General features: G+C 39.6%; 1 pseudogene; it reads right to left on the reverse strand.

The window, feature by feature from the left end:
• Positions 1–17,308: 17,308 nt before the first annotated feature.
• LOC134759869 (peptidyl-prolyl cis-trans isomerase A-like) lies at positions 17,309–17,761 on the reverse strand (annotated as a pseudogene).
• Positions 17,762–18,206: the final 445 nt, after the last annotated feature.

The raw sequence follows: 18,206 nt of genomic DNA on the forward strand, positions 1-18,206 counted from the left end.
GTTCCAAAGGAATTAAATACGTTCATCTCCTTCTATTTGTAGTTTTGGAATGCTTAGTGAGGTCTTATAAATCTAGACTCTTCCTTGAAAACAAAACATAAACTTAAAAAGCAAATACTTAAGAATTCTGATTACAGCAATATTACAGGTTTTCAGTTAGGAAATATAAGCTCCCAGTTACAACCTAAAATAATAGTTGGTTTTGCACAAAGTATGCTAGCTCCCTGTCTACCCCCTCACTTCTACTAAAAGTAGTTAACTGCCTAGCAGAATGCTGGTGTCACCTGCTTTCAATATGAACTAACTGAACCACTCTGCAGTTCATAGTCAAAGGGTTTATAGCCTAAGCTAAGCAAGTTCTGCATTTACTTTAATTGCAGCTTTGATTCTGTCATACTCTGCTTCACTCTTTAATGGCCTCCTCTGCTCTTAGGCTAAAGTACGAATACCAGAACATGACCTTCAAGAGCCTTAATGAGGGGGTTCCTGCTTGTGCTTTTGGCTTTCAAAGCTCCCAACCCAATGACCTTTCAGTTCTTGACTCCTTCTGCCTCAAAACCTTTGAGCATGTGGTTCCCTATACTTGGGGTAGCTTTCTGCTCGGTGGTGGGCTTCATGTAGATAACTCCTAAGCATACTTTGCTTCTTAGGGATCTTTCTCTGGAAACTCCTTCAGGGAAACCTTGCCAGATGCCTCCAGGCTACGTTAGATTGCTCATTACTCAGGCATTGATGTGGTTTGGCTGTGCCCCACCCAAAATCTCATTTTAAATTGTAATCCTTATAATCCCCACCTGTCAAGGGAGTGAGCAGGTGGAGGTAATTGAATCATGGGGGCCATTTCCCCCATGCTGTTCTCAGGATAGTGAGTGAGTTCTCACGAGATCTGATGGTTTTATAAGTGTTTGGTAGTTCTACCTGCATTGGTTCTCCTTTCTGCTGTCTTGTGAAGGAGGTGTTTTGCCTCTCCTGCGCCATCCGCCATAATTGCAAGTTTCCTGAGGCCTCCCCAGCCAGGCTGAACTGTGAGTCAATTAAACCTCTTTCCTTTGTAAATTACCCAGTCTTGGGCAGTTCTTTATAGCAGCATGAAAATGGATTAACACAGTCATATATCTTCCTTTAATTCCATAACATGTATCAAAAATGTAAAAAAAAATCACTTTTTGAATACCAGCTTTATGAGAGCAGAAAACATTCAATATTCTGTCTTCAGTCTAGAAAAAAATGCCTAGCAGGTAGTAGAAAATCATTAAGCTTGTGGTTTTGAATGAATGAGAGTAATCTAGGTCATCAAAGTGGTTGTGTGTATGTTGCGTAGGAGAGTGAAGGAGTTGAGTGTGGGATAATTCAATGTGCCACCAGGCATTCTATCTTGTTCACCAAGAAATCCTCTTTTCTCCATAGCTACTCACTCACTTTCCTGTCCAAGAAGATTTGCATTGGAATACACAAAATACACAAACACACAAAAATAAAAATAAACAATGTAAGGTTGTTATTTCCCCCACCAACAGCTTTGCTTCTGTGTTTTCCATGGATATATCATATTTTTCAGTATGAGTTACATATTTATACACTTTATTTTTAAATTTGTGACTTCTTTAAAAAGCCTTCAAACCCTGTAGACACTGTCTGGAAGGTGCTTCTGATTGGGTTCCTCCTGTCTATGCCCTGAGACACTGTGGCACGAGCAGACAGCTTGCTGTGTAAATGTGAACAGGTCACAAAGTAAGCAAGAAAAAAAAAATCAAATTTAAAAACTATTATAAATGACTTAGTCTTACAGAAAGAATTGACTCATAACACAGACCAGCCCCACAGAAACAGAGCTGCTTTTTTGCATGTTCTTGATGTTTGCACAAGAATTAGATGTATTAATGGAAGGCATATTTTGCATTTTTCCACCTACTTTTCATTCTCTGTGTACTTTAAAAAAATAAATAAGATGCCATGGCCATTGTAATGTTAATTAAATAATGTGCTAGAGCCTGCTCAAAAGCTAACTGTAAATTTTTTTAAGAATTTTGAGGCCGGTGTCAACTAATCATGTTGGTTGCTTGAAATTGTCCAAGGTGGGAACATTTCACCAAGAGAACAGGCGTATGCTGCAGGACCACACCCACCTTCTGCAGAGAGGCAGTGGTCAAGCTTTCGCCGGCACCATTGAGTGGTATAGGAAAAGCTTCCCCTCTTCAGCAATGCACACGTTCTTCTGTACCAGAGGCTGGAGAAGCCACATCAGTACATGCAGAGTTTATGCTATTCCAGGTAAGCTTTCATTTCAACCATATCTTTCCATTTCTGGCTATGTGGGAACCTAAATTATTTCTTGAACATGCTCCTTAAGGGATTACAATTAACTTGATTCTTATTAAAAGTCAGTAAAGAAACCTGGGGGAAGTCAGATGATCTTCAGATCTAGATGGCTTGGGTCCCAATCCTGGCTCTGGCCTTTCCTAATCTCTTCACTGGAGCAAGTTACCTAATCTCTTCATGCCACAGTTTCTGCATTTCGAAAATGAGGGTAATAGTATTCCCTACCTTTTCAGACTTTCCAAAGAGTAAATGAAAGCATATATATGAGATTACATATATATGAGTTAGAATAGTGTTTAGCACATAGTGATCAATAAAACTTAATTATGATTGGTCTCTAACTTAACAATGGTTTGACTTATGGTGGTGGGAAAGCAATATACATCCAGTAGAAACCATACTTTGAATTACCATATGACCATTTCATCTTTTACTTTCAGCATAGTAATTAATACATTACATGAGATATTCAACAGTCTAACAGGCTTTGTGTTAGATAATTTTGCTGAACTGTAGGCTAAGGTAAGTGTTCTGAGCACATTTAAGGTAGGCTAGGCTAAACTGTGATGTTTGGTCGGTTAGGTGTATTAAAGGCATCTTGGATTGATCATATTTTCAACTTAGGATGGGTTTACTGGGATATAACAGTATTGTAAGTCAAGGAGCATTTGTATTATTCTATTTTTTTTCTTTTGAAATAACTCTAGACCTACTGAAAAGTTGTAAAAATAGTATAGAGTCCCTGCCTGTCTTTCACTCAGTTTCTTCTAATGCTAACAACACTGCTCTGTTGCTATTAGTAACCTACAGGCTAGCCTGTTACTCAGACTTTGGCAGCTTCCTCTGAAAGGGTCTCTCTTCACTCTACAGTCCCTTTTTGTACTTAGTTGTCATACCTTGCTCACCTCTGGTCAATTAGGGTTCCTTAGTCTGCCTTTCTTTTATGACCTAGACACTTTAAAGTCAGTTATATTTGTGGAAAGTCTCCCAATTTGAGTTTTCCTGATAGATTGAGGTTGTACATTTTTGGAAAGACAACCACAGAAGCATGAGTTTGTCCTTCTGAATGCGTCGTGTCATGGAGCCCATGGTGTGCTAAGATTGTGTCACATTACTAGGGATGTAACCTTAATAAGGGGTTACAATCTGATCGAATTTGGATGTTTGTCCCACCCAAGTTTCATTTTGAACTCTAATCCCCAGTGCCAGAGGTAGTGCCTGGTAGGGGCCTGGTTTGGATCTTGGGAGAGGATCCCTCATGGCTTGGTGCCATCTTCACGATAGTGAGTTCTTGCCAGAGCTGGTCATTTAAAAGTGTGACACCTCCTACCCCACCCTGCTGTCTTCACGATAGTTTTTGCAAGATCTAGTCATTTAGAAGTGTGACACCTCCCTCCCCACACTCATACTATTGCTCCTGCTTTTGCCATGTGATGTGTCTACTCCCGCTTCACCTGCATGATTGGAAGCTTTGTGAGGCCTCCCCAGAAGCAGATGCCACTTTGCTTCCTGTATAACCTACAGAACCATGAACCAATTAAATCTCTTTTCTTATAAATTACCAGCGTAGGCTGGGCATAGTGGCTCACACCTGTAATCCCAGTACTTTGAGAGGCTGAGGCAGGTGGATCACAAGGTCAGGAGTTCGAGACCAACCTGGCCAACATGATGAAACCCTGTCTCTACTAAAAATACAAAAATTAGCTGGACGTGGTTGTGTGCACCTATAATCCCAGCTACTCGGGAGGCTGAGGCAGGAGAATCACTTGAACCTGGGAGGCGGAGGTTGTATTGAGCCAAGATTGTGCCATTGCACTCCAACCTGGGCAACAGAGTGAGACTCCATCTCAAAAATAAATAAATAAAAATAAATTACCAGCCTCAGGCATTTCTTCATAGCAATGCTAGAACAGCCTAATACACAACCCATCTGCCATCTTTCTCCACCCTAATAGTGCCATTTTTTCCTTCTGAAATGAAAAAGTGTCTCATGTGGAGGTACTTGGAGAGAATGCATACATTCTGTTTTCCATAATTTTTTTCACAAACTAATTTTACTATTAATAACTTTTTATTTCTTGTTTCCTCATCCTTTTCTGAAACATGTATTTCACAATTGACTATGCCAGTTGACACTTACGTGTATCATAATAATTTATAAACATGACTTTAGAAAGTCCCTTTCTCAAACAAGTAATTATATACCCCAGAGAGAGGAGTCTAACTATGCTTAGACTCCAAGGGTTAGAGAAGCACCAACTATCTGACTTCACCAAGAGGCAGAGTGTGAGCTGAGTTAGACACAAGGCAGGAAAGGGCAGAGGACCTCTCCTGGGAGTGCAAAGGTGAATGTCTTCTGGCCTGAGAACACATGTTCACAAATGTCTATTATTGTGCTGAGCAGCTGATCAGAGCGGGGGTTAGGGACACTGGTGCCTGGAAATCGTAGTTGAGCTGCACTATACTTCAGAAGTAGCCAAGGGAAGAGTACTTTGCTGGCCACAGTTGTCAGCAAAAGATTCTTCAATCAGATGTCAGCATCTGGGACATATGGGAGTGAAGGAAAGGGTTTTTATCCTGCCTTCCTTACGGAAGTGCATTTGATTCATTGCTGCCACATCAGCAGATGAGTCAGCCCTCCTGGGCATCCCATGGCTATGCAGACCTTCTTGTTAAGTAAACCCGTTGATGCTTCAGGCACAAATGGCAGAGTTAAAGTCACCAATAAAATGTTAAGTGAGTGTTTTAGAAAATTATTTGACTGTCTCCATCGGATCATGGTGTGAGCATTTGGGGCAATAGAGTGTAACAAATTATTGGAGAAAAAAGTATCTATCTGTATATCTATTTATAAATTTCTTTTCAACATAACCCATATCCATGGACTCTACTTCAACTTCCTAGTTCACGTGAACATAAACCGATATGGCATCAATGCAGTTGGTGGGCTTGTGGTTCCCTTTTCTAATGGTATGGTGATTTCCATTGTCTTTCCCCCTGTCATTAGAGAAAGACCACTCCCATTTAAATACTGGTGGACAGATTCATACATATTAGCTTCTGGACACCACAATAATTAAGACACCATCTGTCTCTGTTTAAATACGGTGCAGTTTGTACACAGAAAACCCTGGAATTATCTGTTCTTCTTTGAACAAAGAGAGTGGGTAACACACATTCATGCCAAAACAAAATGAACAAGCATTTTGGGCAAATATGAGCCGTCCTATATCTAGTTCAGTTTCAACTCATGCCCATTATATATTTTAAGGTAGGAGAAAGGAGCCTATTTAATGTTGGATATCTTTTTTTATGTCCATGCATAATAGATGTACATAGTTATGGAGTACATGTGATATTTTAATGCATTCAAATAATTTGTAAAGATCAAATCAATGTACTTCAGATATTCGTCATTGCAAACATTTTTCTTTATGCTAGAACCATTAGAATTATTCTGGCTACTTTGAATCATACAAAACAGATTATTATAAACTATAGTTACCCTACTAATGCTGGAATATCTTTAACTTAGGGTACTGGCTGAAGTGGAAACAGTGAAGTGCTAACACAAGAACAGAGGTATTAGGAGAAAGGCTTCTACATCTCGTTGTGTTTCTAGCCTTGGCTCTCAAGCCAGTACTAAGATAAAAAAAATTCGGTATATGTTACATCAAGCACGATTTTCAACATAAAAGGAATTTAAGGGATAATTGTCATTCTCTTTACCACAGATGCAAGCAGACATTGACACATGCACAGACATGTATACATTTCACAGGAACGTTGGAACACGAAGACCAGAATGAGGACTGAAGAGATAAAATGAGAATTTCCTAGATTCAGCACATTCTTATGTATAGGATTTCTAGCCAAATTCTGCAGCTCCAAAAGGGTCAGAATGTTTGGAGAAGATCCCAATAAACATGTCAACGTGAGGTCTTTTATTCTGTTCGTTACCTCCAAACCTTCCAACACTCACAGGTCCCCTCCATCACTAATCAGAACAATGATTGCTTTTTGTCCCACAATCTTCCCATTACAAGCTAACCAATTAAAAGTGAAAAATTGTGCTTCAACTGTGAAAAGGTTCCAGCTTCTAAAGAAGATGAACTGGAACGAAAGGCCTCCTTTGTTCATTTTTCTTTTCTCTGGGAAAGCTACCTTTAAGGGCTGCAAGAATATAGCATGCAATTATTCTAAAAGGATATGCTTTGAGACTTTTAATTCATTTGAATCTTCCTTGTATTATGAAAGCCATACTTCTTTTTAAGGCTTTCAGACAACGAGCTTAATTTTCATATTGATTCATTCAGGGACAAAACAAAACTTTGTATAAACTGAATGGAAAATGATTCTTTTGTGGTAAAGAATCTGTGCTTGCATTTAATTATAATGCATGGAAGTGTTTCTTACTAATTAAACATTTAAATGAAGAGGAGGTATAAATAGAAATTTAAAAAGGAGAGTGAGCACGACATAGTTCATCCATCCCAAGATGAAGGTCCTCAACCGTTCTTGTTTTTTAGCATACCCAAAACTGATGTGATTGTCTGGGGTTTTAAAAGTCTCTGAATATTTTAGGGGAAATTTTTCACTGTATATGATGATTACTAAATTAGCAATATTATTCACTTACACAGTCTTATCAAGGAGGGGTCTTCAAGTGCTTTATTATCTAATTAAACCTCACAACATGCTGCAATTTTATTAATACATAAAATGAGATACAGTACAGTTAGTGTCTGGCTTTATCGTATACAGTGAGAAAAGGGATGAGAATATAAATTCGAGATTGAACACACTTCAGCCACTGAACCATCCAGACTGCTGCCAGACACACATTTCTGTTCATCAGAAAATTTTGGCAAAACAGGAAAGTCTCTTCATATAGATACTCAGTTTTCAACTTCATAAAATAAAGTAGCTTTATCTTATGGAGTCATTGTGTTGATTATATACCATAAGGCCTTATTTGTCCATGCCTTTCTCTTCTTGTCCTACATGTATTTCCAACCATACCTTGAGCAGGAGGGAGTGATCATCTGCCTTTGGTGAAAAGAGGGATCTATGCTTTACTCTAGGAGAGAATGACATATAAATTATTTTTACTTTCTTCAGCACACAGTTATTCAGTACCTAAGTGTGGCGACACCTTGTGCAATCCAGTATGCTGTTTCACACTCATCCTCTTACCTCCTAGAGAACTTAGCATGACACTGTGAACGTAGAAGGTGTCAAACAGACATTTATGAAGGGGAACAGTAAGCCCTTGCCAGAAGCATTTAGAGGATGTGGGAGAATCTGTGACATGCCAAGCAGAGGACTGTCACTCACTACACCTCATGCTGCATACACCTAAGGACTGGGCAGAAAACGCCCAGCAGAATGGCAATAGGGACACACATGCTGCAGGAACATGCCTAGAACTGATAGAGCAGAACGTCTGGAAAGAGTGTATGTATGAAACTTTCATGTATATCAGCTAGGCTCTGATGTTTAATAAAACCTCAGTGGTTTAAAATAATAAGCATTTGCTATTTTTCATGAATGTACAAGCCAGTTGGGCAGTTCTGGTCTTGGCTCGGCTCTCTTGCGTGTTTGAGGGTGGGCCAGCTGTAAATTGTTCTAGGCTGGGGAATGCAGGCTGCCTCCAGATGTCCTCTCCTCCTAGGCTAGTGTAGGCTTGTTGAGAAAGAGCAGCAACAGTGCCTTTTGAGACTGGCACATTGTCACTTCTGCTGCATTCTTGTGGCCAAAGTAGCAAGGCCAGCCCAAATTAAAGGTGGAGAAGTAAAGGTCAGCTCCTGATGGACTCAGGGGACCGTGAATTGGGGCAACAGCAGAATGACGCTGCCACAGCACTGACACTCAAATGGGGGTTTCAAATCAGCATAGAGGGAACTGTGTATGCAGTGGAGGAAAACAACTGAATGTCTAAACCCCAATTAGCCAATTAATAAAACTACAAGTGTAATAGAAAAAAAGGGAGATGTTATCTCTATAAACTTGAGGTTGAAAAGGCTTGCTTTATTTATTTTTTGAAATAGAGTCTTGCTCTGTTGCCTAGGCTGGAGTGCAGTGGCATGATTCTGACTCACTGCAACCTCCACCTCCCGGGTTCAAGAGATTCTCCTGCCTCAGCCTCACAAATAGCTGGGAGTACAGGCACACACCACCACACCTGGCTAATTTTTGTATTTTTAGTAGAGATGGGGTTTTACTGTGTTGGCCAGGCTGGTCTCGAACTTCTGAACTCAAGTGATCCACCCACCTTAGCCTCCCAAAGTGTTAGGATTATTGGCATGAGCCACTGTGCCTGGCCAAAAAGACTTTCTTTAGAAAGATATATATCTTAGAATTTATATTGAAGAGGATCAACAGTATTGCTACATAGAAAATTTAAAGCATCTATATGACATATATATGACAGCATCAAAAAAAGGTAAAAGACAAATTTCAAATTTGACAATATATGCAACTATATCCATAAGATCAGTATCTTTGTCTTATGTAACTCCCACAAATCAGTTTTTTTAAAGAGAGTATCAACACCATAGAAAAAAATTTAAGGGAAATGCAGAGGCAATATGATGGAGGAGAAACATAAATTGGCAATTAACATGGGAAAAGAGAAATAGTAATTAAAATGATAATGAGACTGGGACGGGCCCGGTGGCTCACATCTGTAATCCCAGCACTTTGGGAGGCCAAGGCAGGCGGATCACCTGAGGTCAAGAGTTTGACACCAGCCTGACCAATATGGTGAAACCCTGACTCTATTAAAAATACAAAAATTAGCTGGGCATGGTGGCGCCTGTAGTCCCAGCTACTTGGGAGGCTGAGGAAGGAAAATGACTTGAACCCAGGAGGAGGAAGTTGCAGTTAGCAGAGATCGCGCCACTGCACTCCAGCCTGGGTCACAGAGCAAGACTGTCTCAAAAAAAAAAAAAACACAAAGTTTTAATAATTGCATTGTTAAAATGTCAATATTGCCAAAGGTTGATACTTTGGCACTCTTATACTCTGTTGGTGGAAGTGTAAATTGAAACTGAGTTTTCATTTATAAGTCATATAGAGGAATATTACTTTAGTAATTATTGGAATTAAATATGATAAAAGAACTTCAGCCATATTAAAGGAGTTTAATTGAGCAATGAACAATTTGAGAATTGGTCAGCCCCCAGAAGCATAGCCGATTCGCAGAAACTCCAGGGGTGTCTCATGGTCAGAACAAATTTATAGACAAAAAGGTAAAATGACGTACAGGAATCGGAAGTGAGGTACAGAAATAGCGAGATTGGTTACAGTTTGGTGTTTGCCTTATTTGAACACAGTTTGAACACTCAGCAGTCTATGAGTGGTTGAAGTATGGCCGCTGGGATTGGCCAACACAGCCATTGTTACAGGTGCATTCTGTTGGGTTTTCAATTTTGTCTGACTATTAAGCTAGGTTACAATTCATCCACAAGGACTCAAATATAGAAGTACAGAGTCCTTCTCAGGCCATATTTAGTTTGCTTGAACAAACATCATTCTTACATGTAATTTTTGCTTGTTCTCATAACCACTACGTTATTCCTACATGCTAGTTTGCAGATGGCAGAACAAAAGTAAATTAAACTTTTTCCAAAATGGGGATCGTAAGTTGTGCCTATAAGTTATAGAACTGATCTTAGATAGTTTTGTGGCATTGTAAAAGGGTCACAAACTTTTAAACATCACTGTTTTCATCAGTAAAATTAGAAAAAAAAATCTTGCCATATTTCTCCTTTAAAAATTAAAGATGAGTTAATATACCCAAATTAGTGAAATCTGATTATCTTCTGGGCTAAGTTGTTTACTAGTGGTGGATGGCCCTGTAAATTGATCCAAAAGGAGATGGATGGAAATTAATATATCTTTCTAATAATAACTACTGTTATTTTTTGAGAGTTATGTTTCAGACATGGTCTTTGGCAATTGGTAAATACTCAATTGCATTTGATTGACTGATTGTCTTATTGAATGATTACCTCATTTAAATCTCACTCGAGTTAGGCTTTATCAATCCAGCTCTGTATAGGAAAGAACTGAGCAGAAACTAAACACCATGCCCAAGGTGACATGCGTAGAAAATGGCAGAGCTGGATTCACACCAAGGTCCCTTTTTCTCCATGGTTTGTGCTGGTAGCCATGTTCAAACTCAAACACTGGGTTCATGTATTGTTTGCATGTGCACCTTGTGATGTGCATAGGAACTGTGATCTGAGATGCTAAAATAGACATGCCTTTATCCACTGAGATGGACCCAAAGGTTAAGGAAACAAAGTCACCTGTGGGTGGAGGGTTCAGGGCCCAGCTGACTTGGGTAATTTCTAAATTCCTAGGGCTAAACTCCCTAACAATAGGATCTGTCAGCTCCGATTTCCAACCTAGACCACTGTAACTCTGATTGGACAGAGGCCGGGCCTTATCCTAACATCCTCTTCTGATAAGCTGTTACAGACCTCAGGTTTCAGCAGCTCACAGAGGCTGTGCACAAACCATCTTTGTGTCCCATAGTTCACCTTTTGGTGTGAAAAGCCAAATTCCACCTCATTTTAATGCTAAAACCCAAAGTGAATATGGATGTGTGTTACACATATGTTTATCCATTACACATGCGCTCAGCTCCCCTCATAAATATGTATAGCTTTCCCCCAAAACCTGTCGAATATGATATAGGCCCTGTGAGACAAAAACCCAACCTGTCCCTTCCCCTCTTGCAAGAGAGCACCTTTGTTCCATGCTAGAGACTTTCTCTTTCCAGCTTGCAAATAAAGCTTCCCTTTCTACTATTTAGCCATTTTGGTGATCTTTTGGATGACAGAATTCAGAACCATCTTTTCCAAACCAAAATATAACATTCGTAATGAATTTGAATGTAATGCAATTTTTGTGCTATCCTTTAAAAATTTAGTGCAGGCTGGTGGCAGTGGCTCATGCTTTTGTAATCTCAGCATTTTGGGAAGCTGAGGTGGGAGGATCACCTGAGCCCCGGAGTTCAAGACCAGTCCAGGAAACATAGTGAGACCCTGCCTCTCCAAAAAAAAAAAAAAAAAAAATTAGGCAAGGTCATGTGCACCTGTGGTCCCAGCTACCTGGGAGGCTGAGGCAGGAGAATTGCTTGAGCCCAGGAAGTTGAAGATGCAGTGAGCCAAGATGGCACCACTGCATTCCAGCCTGGGTGACAGAGCAAGGCCCTGACTCCAAAAAAATAAATAAATAAATAAAAAATCAGTGCTAAGCTGAAATTTTTTACAAAGCCAACATGAACTTAGAAAGTGCAAAAGCCTTGGGGCATTTTCAGATTGTTAAATAAAAGAAATCAGAGTTTGAAAATCAAGCAAACCAGGCTTACCTGGAGCAACCTATCACAATAAAAAGGCAGAAGTAAAATTCTTTTTACCATCATTCATATCTATTTAAATGATTATTTCATCAGTGAGTGAAATAGCATGAAACAACTTGATTCCTAAGTGATAAATTCATATGATTCTGACACTGTATCAAATTAGAAACCATTATTTCTGGCATGGTTGAGAATAAGCCAGAACTCATTATAATTTTTGTTTCTTCACTGGTTTTCTAGTACATATGAGTATGGTTTTCTCTGTGTTGGATGGGTGATTCCAATATTATCCCCACCCAACTGGTATCAGTAACCTTCCACAATCCGGGATCCATCCCAGGGGGCCACAACATTTTCTCTGAGCAGAAACCTTACCAGGCCTTTCTCTGCTAACATTTCAAGCAAAAGACAACTGCATACACCTTTTATTTGTTCGTTTTTTCCTTTGAGATGTCTCTCCTTATGTTGGAGATATATGTGGAAGAGACACTGAGGATTTTAATTTTTATATCCACTGAGTATATGAGGTTCTTACAATGATTTTTAAAATACTAGATTAAACTTTGCTTCTTTATGTGAAAATGTAATTCCTCTGAAGGCTCAGTTCTGCTACAGTCACAAATATAGTTATTTATTTTCCAAAACTCAGTGTAGTAGGATATCAAAGTAGCTTATAATCAACCCAACAAATATTCTTTTGGAGACTTCCCGGCTAGAAGGGCTGGAATGTTTTCTTTAGGAGGAGGAGATTCATTCATCCGTGAATCTGTTTCTAGGTAGTGAAAAATCTGTGCATTTGCATAAATAACCACTAAAGAAATGCAAATGACTAAAGGAGGGTTTCATTATCATAAACATCTCAGACTACCTGTAGGGCTTGGAATGCAGGCAGATCTGGTTTCAAGTATCTTCTTACCTTTAAAAGACAATTATCTTAGGCATTTCTGGAGAGAAAAAGAATACTACAATGTTTCTTGGCAACGATCCTCACGTATTAACTAGCTGGATCCTCAAAATGCATTTGAACAGCTCCTTTGGACTATTTGTATATTAAATATCTACCTGCAAAATCCTCCTGTGTTTCATTGCGCGTGTGGGAATTAGGTTGTATTGAGAACATTTCCTGAATTACTCTTGCAAAACCAATGATTATAACAGGACTAGGCTAATCAGAAAGCTTCTCTGTAGCAGGGTACGTTTTGCAAGGCACTAGAATACAGGTTTCAATTTGCTCACATCATGAAAAAAGGAAACTCACGTGGATTTAAAAGGAAGAATGTCAGATCCATAATGGCAGCACTGACTGATGCAGAACATTGGCTCCAGAATGTTGAAAATGAGAGGGCATTCCCTTTCAGAGCTGTATATACAGGAACAAGGTGTTTAGCAAACACAGAATTTGCTAAGGGTGAGATTGTGCAGCTGATAAGCATGCTAGGATTTCATCCTTGGGCTCTGCTACTAGGCCTGCTCAGGTTTCAAGGGTTGGGGATCTCTGCTTCAGCCCAACTGCTTCAGGAGATTCCTTCATTTTAGAAAAGGCCCTGGAAATCCTCAGCCTAACCATGTGCATGTATGAGAAAGCCGAGTACTGTACACATGCTCTTGTATTTACCTCCTGAGGCAATCGTCCCCCTCTTATCAAATTTCCAAGAATGATTCTCCCCTCCCATCTCTTCCACTGCTTTGCTCAATACTTGAAATAGTTTCCTAAAGCTCAGCTGCTGATTTGATTGCCTTCTCGTTTCACCTGCTTCCTCCTCATTTCAATCTAAGCAACAGCACCATGACATCTGGGGAAAAAATAATAATAATATTAAGTCATTTCCATTCTGGTTAAAGCAAACCTCCACATTGTCCTCATTAAAAGAAGTTAAAACATAAATTAAAATGCTCAGAAAGTCAGGTATTTTTAAGCCACAAATCACTCAGCTCAGTTTTCCAGCAGAATTCTCATGTAATCACGTTGCTTCTGGTAGTTCACATATATCGGTCAGTCTTGTTTTTTCACTGAGATAGCCAGTGTGGGACAGTTTTAGACGTGTACGTTTATCTGAGAAAATGTATTAAGGTGGATAGTCACAATGGTACTGTCTCATCAATCCTTTATTACATTTTCTATTCTTTAAAACTCTTGAAAATAAGTTTTTCAAGTCAATCTGTAATCTTAAAAAAAAGTTATATGAATGCCAATATAGAAAAAAATTATGAAATTATAATTATTTGACTCAGAATAAAAATATTAATAAATAATGTTTCTTGGATCTATATAACTGACATTGTATTAAGCTTTTTAGATATATTATCTCATTAAATTATTCAATAAACTTTATGATATAGGTTTGATTTTTGTCCATAGCTTACTAACAAAAACTAAGCCCTAAGAATTCAAATAACTTCCTCCAAATCTCACAGCTTTGTGACCTGTGATGATGGAGATAGTCTATTTGATGCCTGTCCATCATTTGATGCTACCATATTGTCCAATAGTTGAAGTAAAACAGTAGTAGAAGCAAGGATTATACACCTAGCAAATTGTCCAGTGATAAAGTTCAGGACATGCCACCTCAAAACATAGCACCTTGGCATTTGAGAAAACAGCAGTAGCAGAAAGGCCTCTCTCACCTTCCCCTCACCCTTCTTACCTGAAGCAAACTATAAAACCTAGGAAAGTCATTCTGACTTTTCTCCCGCCCCTCACCCCTGAAGCAAGTCATAAGATCTTCATGCCAGAGGTGCCCATCTACACCTGGAGGAAAGAAATGTCTTTATATCTCTCTCTTTTTTTTTGAGACAGCCTTGTTCTGTCACCCAGGCTGGAGTCAGTGGTGTGATCTCAGCTCACTGCAACCTCTTCCTCCCAGGTTCAAGTGATTCTCCTGCCTCAGCCTCCCAGGTAGCTGGGACTACAGGCATGCAACAACATGCCTGGCTAAGTTTTGTATTTTTAGTAGAGATGGGGTTTCACCATATTTGCCAGGCTGATCTTGCACTTCTGACCTCGTGATCTGCCTGTCTTTACCTCCCAAAGTGCTGGGATTACAGGTGTGAGCCACCGCACCGGTGTCTTTATCTCTGAAAACACAATGATGTAGAGAAAAATCTGAACAAACAGGTCTCGCTAACTTTCTCCCAGTTTATTACCATTAGGTCACACACTTTTGTCCAATCATATTTCTCCACAACTGTCTACTCTTTATCAAACATAAGCACAAAAATGCATGTTTACCTGTTTATTTTGGGTCTTCCTTTCCTTATGCAGAGATTCCCATATCATGTAGTACTTAAATCAATCTGTATGCTTTTTCTTGTTAATCTGCCTTTTGTTATAGGGGCCTCAGCCATGAACCTAAGGTTCCAAAGAAAAGATATTTATTTTTAACTCTTATACCAGCCATCTGTGACTCTTTAATATTAGTGTGGGGCAACTTGGGAGAAGATGGGATGATGTCAGGGGGCAGGCATATAAAAATAGAAGAGATTATATTACTAGCAAATGTAGCAGAGAAAAAGATTTCTCACCCATTACAAGAATCATAGCTGAGATTCCCGATAACAAAAGAAAGACTAAAAGAGAAAAGTGTAAAACTTTATGGTTTTAATCACACAGGATTCCTTAAAAATGAAGACCCAAAGGAAAGAGGAGAAGTGTATTTTTATGGACAGTCATGCAGAAGTATGATTGGAGGACAAAAGGAGTGTCCTACTGTTAATAAACTTGGGGGAACTTAGCCCTGTTTGTTCAGATTCATCTGGGTGTCATTGTGTCTTTGAGAATAAGAACGTTGTTTTCCTCTGGGTATAGGGAGGAAAATGACCTACTTCAAGGAAAGGTCAGCTAGTTTTATGACCTGCTTCAGGACAGTAGGGACAAGAGAAGGTCAGAGAAATCTTCCAGGTTCTGCAGTTTTCTCAGCTTTCTTCAGCTTAAGATACTCCGTGTGCCAGGGTCCCATACACTGGGGTAGTGTGTCCAGAATCCATCACATACATTACTGAAAAGCTATGTACTAGGCAGTGTGATATAAGTCAGTGGGATTTTTCTCTGATTCTACCCTGGAGTAATTCAAGGTCTAATTGGAGAGAGAGACATTTCATGAGAAATATACCACAATGGTGTAAGTGCTACAATACAGTCAGTTGAACACAGTATACCCTGGGGTTGGTTCAGCAACAGCCTTGGACATAAGAGAAGGCTGGACAATTCGTAATTGCAAAAATGCGGAATCAACCCAAATGCCCATCTATCAATGTGTGGATAAACAAACTGTGATATATACATCCAGTGGAACACTACTCAGCCATAAAAAGGAATGAATTAATGGCATTTGCAGCAACTTGGATGAGATTGGAGACTATCATTCTAAGTGAAGCAACTCAGAAATGAAAAACCAAATATTGTGTGTTCTCACTTATAAGTGGGAGCTAAGCTATGAGGATGCAAAGGCATAAGAATGAGACAATGGACTTGGGGGACGCAAGGGGAAAGGGTGGGAAGGGGGTAAGGGATAAAAGACTACAAATTGGATGCAGTGTATACTACTTGGGTGATGGATGCACCAAAATCTTGCAGATCACTAAAGAACCTACTCATTCAACCAAACACCACCTGTTCCCCAATGACCTGTGGAAATAATAATTTAAAAAAAAAAAAAAAAAGAGGGAGAGAAGGCTGAGATTAACACTTCTCACATTCTTCTGCAGTAGCCAGGCCACCATGCTCTACTCTACTGGGAAAAAGTGGCTTAAGTCCACCCGGGTAGGTCAGGTTCCTCGGGTGTCTTTTTATTACTTATACTTGTTATCTGCACCCTATGTGAGATCAAATACTAGTTCAACCCCTTAATAGTTGTATGGTTTTGAGCAAAGTATTTAAATATCTTTGAGTATCTGAGTCACCAACTAATAAGTATAGTTACTGTGAGGCTTCATTAAATAATGTCTAGATTATGAAGCCTCAAATTACTTTAATCCCTTTGAGCCTCTCCTAAACTAATAAATGGGGCCAAGTTATTGTGAGGACTCAATTAGATAATATACATAAATTGTGAAAACCCACTTAGGTAATTTAGGTAAACTGTGTGACACAATGCCTGGCATATCATAGGTACTCAATAAATACTAGCCATTATTTCTTCAGAGTCCCTACTCCGTATCATTATTGCCATTGCTTATTTTGTTTCATCAGGAAAAATAATCAAAGACTTGGAAATGGGCAGAGGAGGTTACTGGGTATCCTTTTAATGGAGTATTGGCTATTGTTTTATGCAGTGCTGTTCAGTAGAACTTTCTGTAATCTCAGAAAGATACGGTAGCCACTAGACACAAGTGGCTTTTGAGCATTTGAAATGTGGCTACTGTCACTGAGGAACTGATCTTCTTTTTTGACAAATTGTTATTTAGCTTTTATTTCATAATTATAAACTTGACTCTGCAATCCAGCTAGGCATGGAAGGGAATAAGGAAAACATGGAACCCAAAGGGAACTGCAGCAAGAGTACGAAGATTCTAGGATACTGTGAGCAAATGGGGTAGAGGGGTGCTCTCTGGAGCTACAGAAGGAATGGTCTGCTGGTTAAGATAAACACAAGTCAAACATATTAGAGTTGCCCATAGTCAGCAACAGCGATCTTCTTGCTGGTCTTCCCATTCCTGGACCCAAAGCGCCCCACGGCCTCCACAATAATCATGTGTTCTTTCAACTTGCCAAACCACTCAGTCTTGGCAGTGCAGGTAAAAAACTGGGAACCATTTGTACTGTGTCCAGCATTTGCCCTGGACAAGATGCCAAGACCTGTATGCTTCAGGACGAAGTTCTCGTCATCAAATTTCTCCCCATAGATGGACTTGCCACCAGTGCTATTATGGCATGTGAAGTCATCACCCCGACACATAAACCCTGGAATAATTCTATGAAAGCAGGAACTTTTATAACCAAATCCTTTCTCTCCAGTGCTCAGAAGACGAAAGTTTTCTTGTCTTTGGAAACTTGCCTGCAAACAGCTCGAAGGAGATGCTGCCCAAGGGTTCACCATCGACGGTGATGTCGAACACAGTGGGGTTGACCATGGCTGGCAGTATGAGGCGCCCAGTGGCGGCAGTGTCTGCAAAGCCTAATGTTTTAATTTTATTTGATTTTAATTAATTCAACTTTATTTTATTTTATTTTTTATTTTATTTTATTTTACTTTTTTTGAGACAGAGTCTCACTCTGTCGCCTAGGCCGGAGTGCAGTGGCGTGATCTCAGCTCACTGCAACCTCCGCCTCCCAGGTTCAACGATTCTTCTGCCTCAGCCTCCTGAGTAGCTGGGATTACAGGCACATGACACCGTAACCGCTAATTTTTCTTATTTTTAATAGGGACAGCATTTCACTATGTTGGCCAGACTGGTCCCAAACTCCTGACCTCAGGTAATCCACCCGCCTCAGCCTTCCAAAGTATTGGGATTACAGGCATGAGCCACCGTGCCCAGCCTAATTAATTTAAATAGCCATATGTAACTAGTGGCTATA

This window comes from Pongo abelii, chromosome 14, assembly GCF_028885655.2.
Source record: "Pongo abelii isolate AG06213 chromosome 14, NHGRI_mPonAbe1-v2.0_pri, whole genome shotgun sequence".
Classification (NCBI taxonomy): domain Eukaryota; kingdom Metazoa; phylum Chordata; class Mammalia; order Primates; family Hominidae; genus Pongo; species Pongo abelii.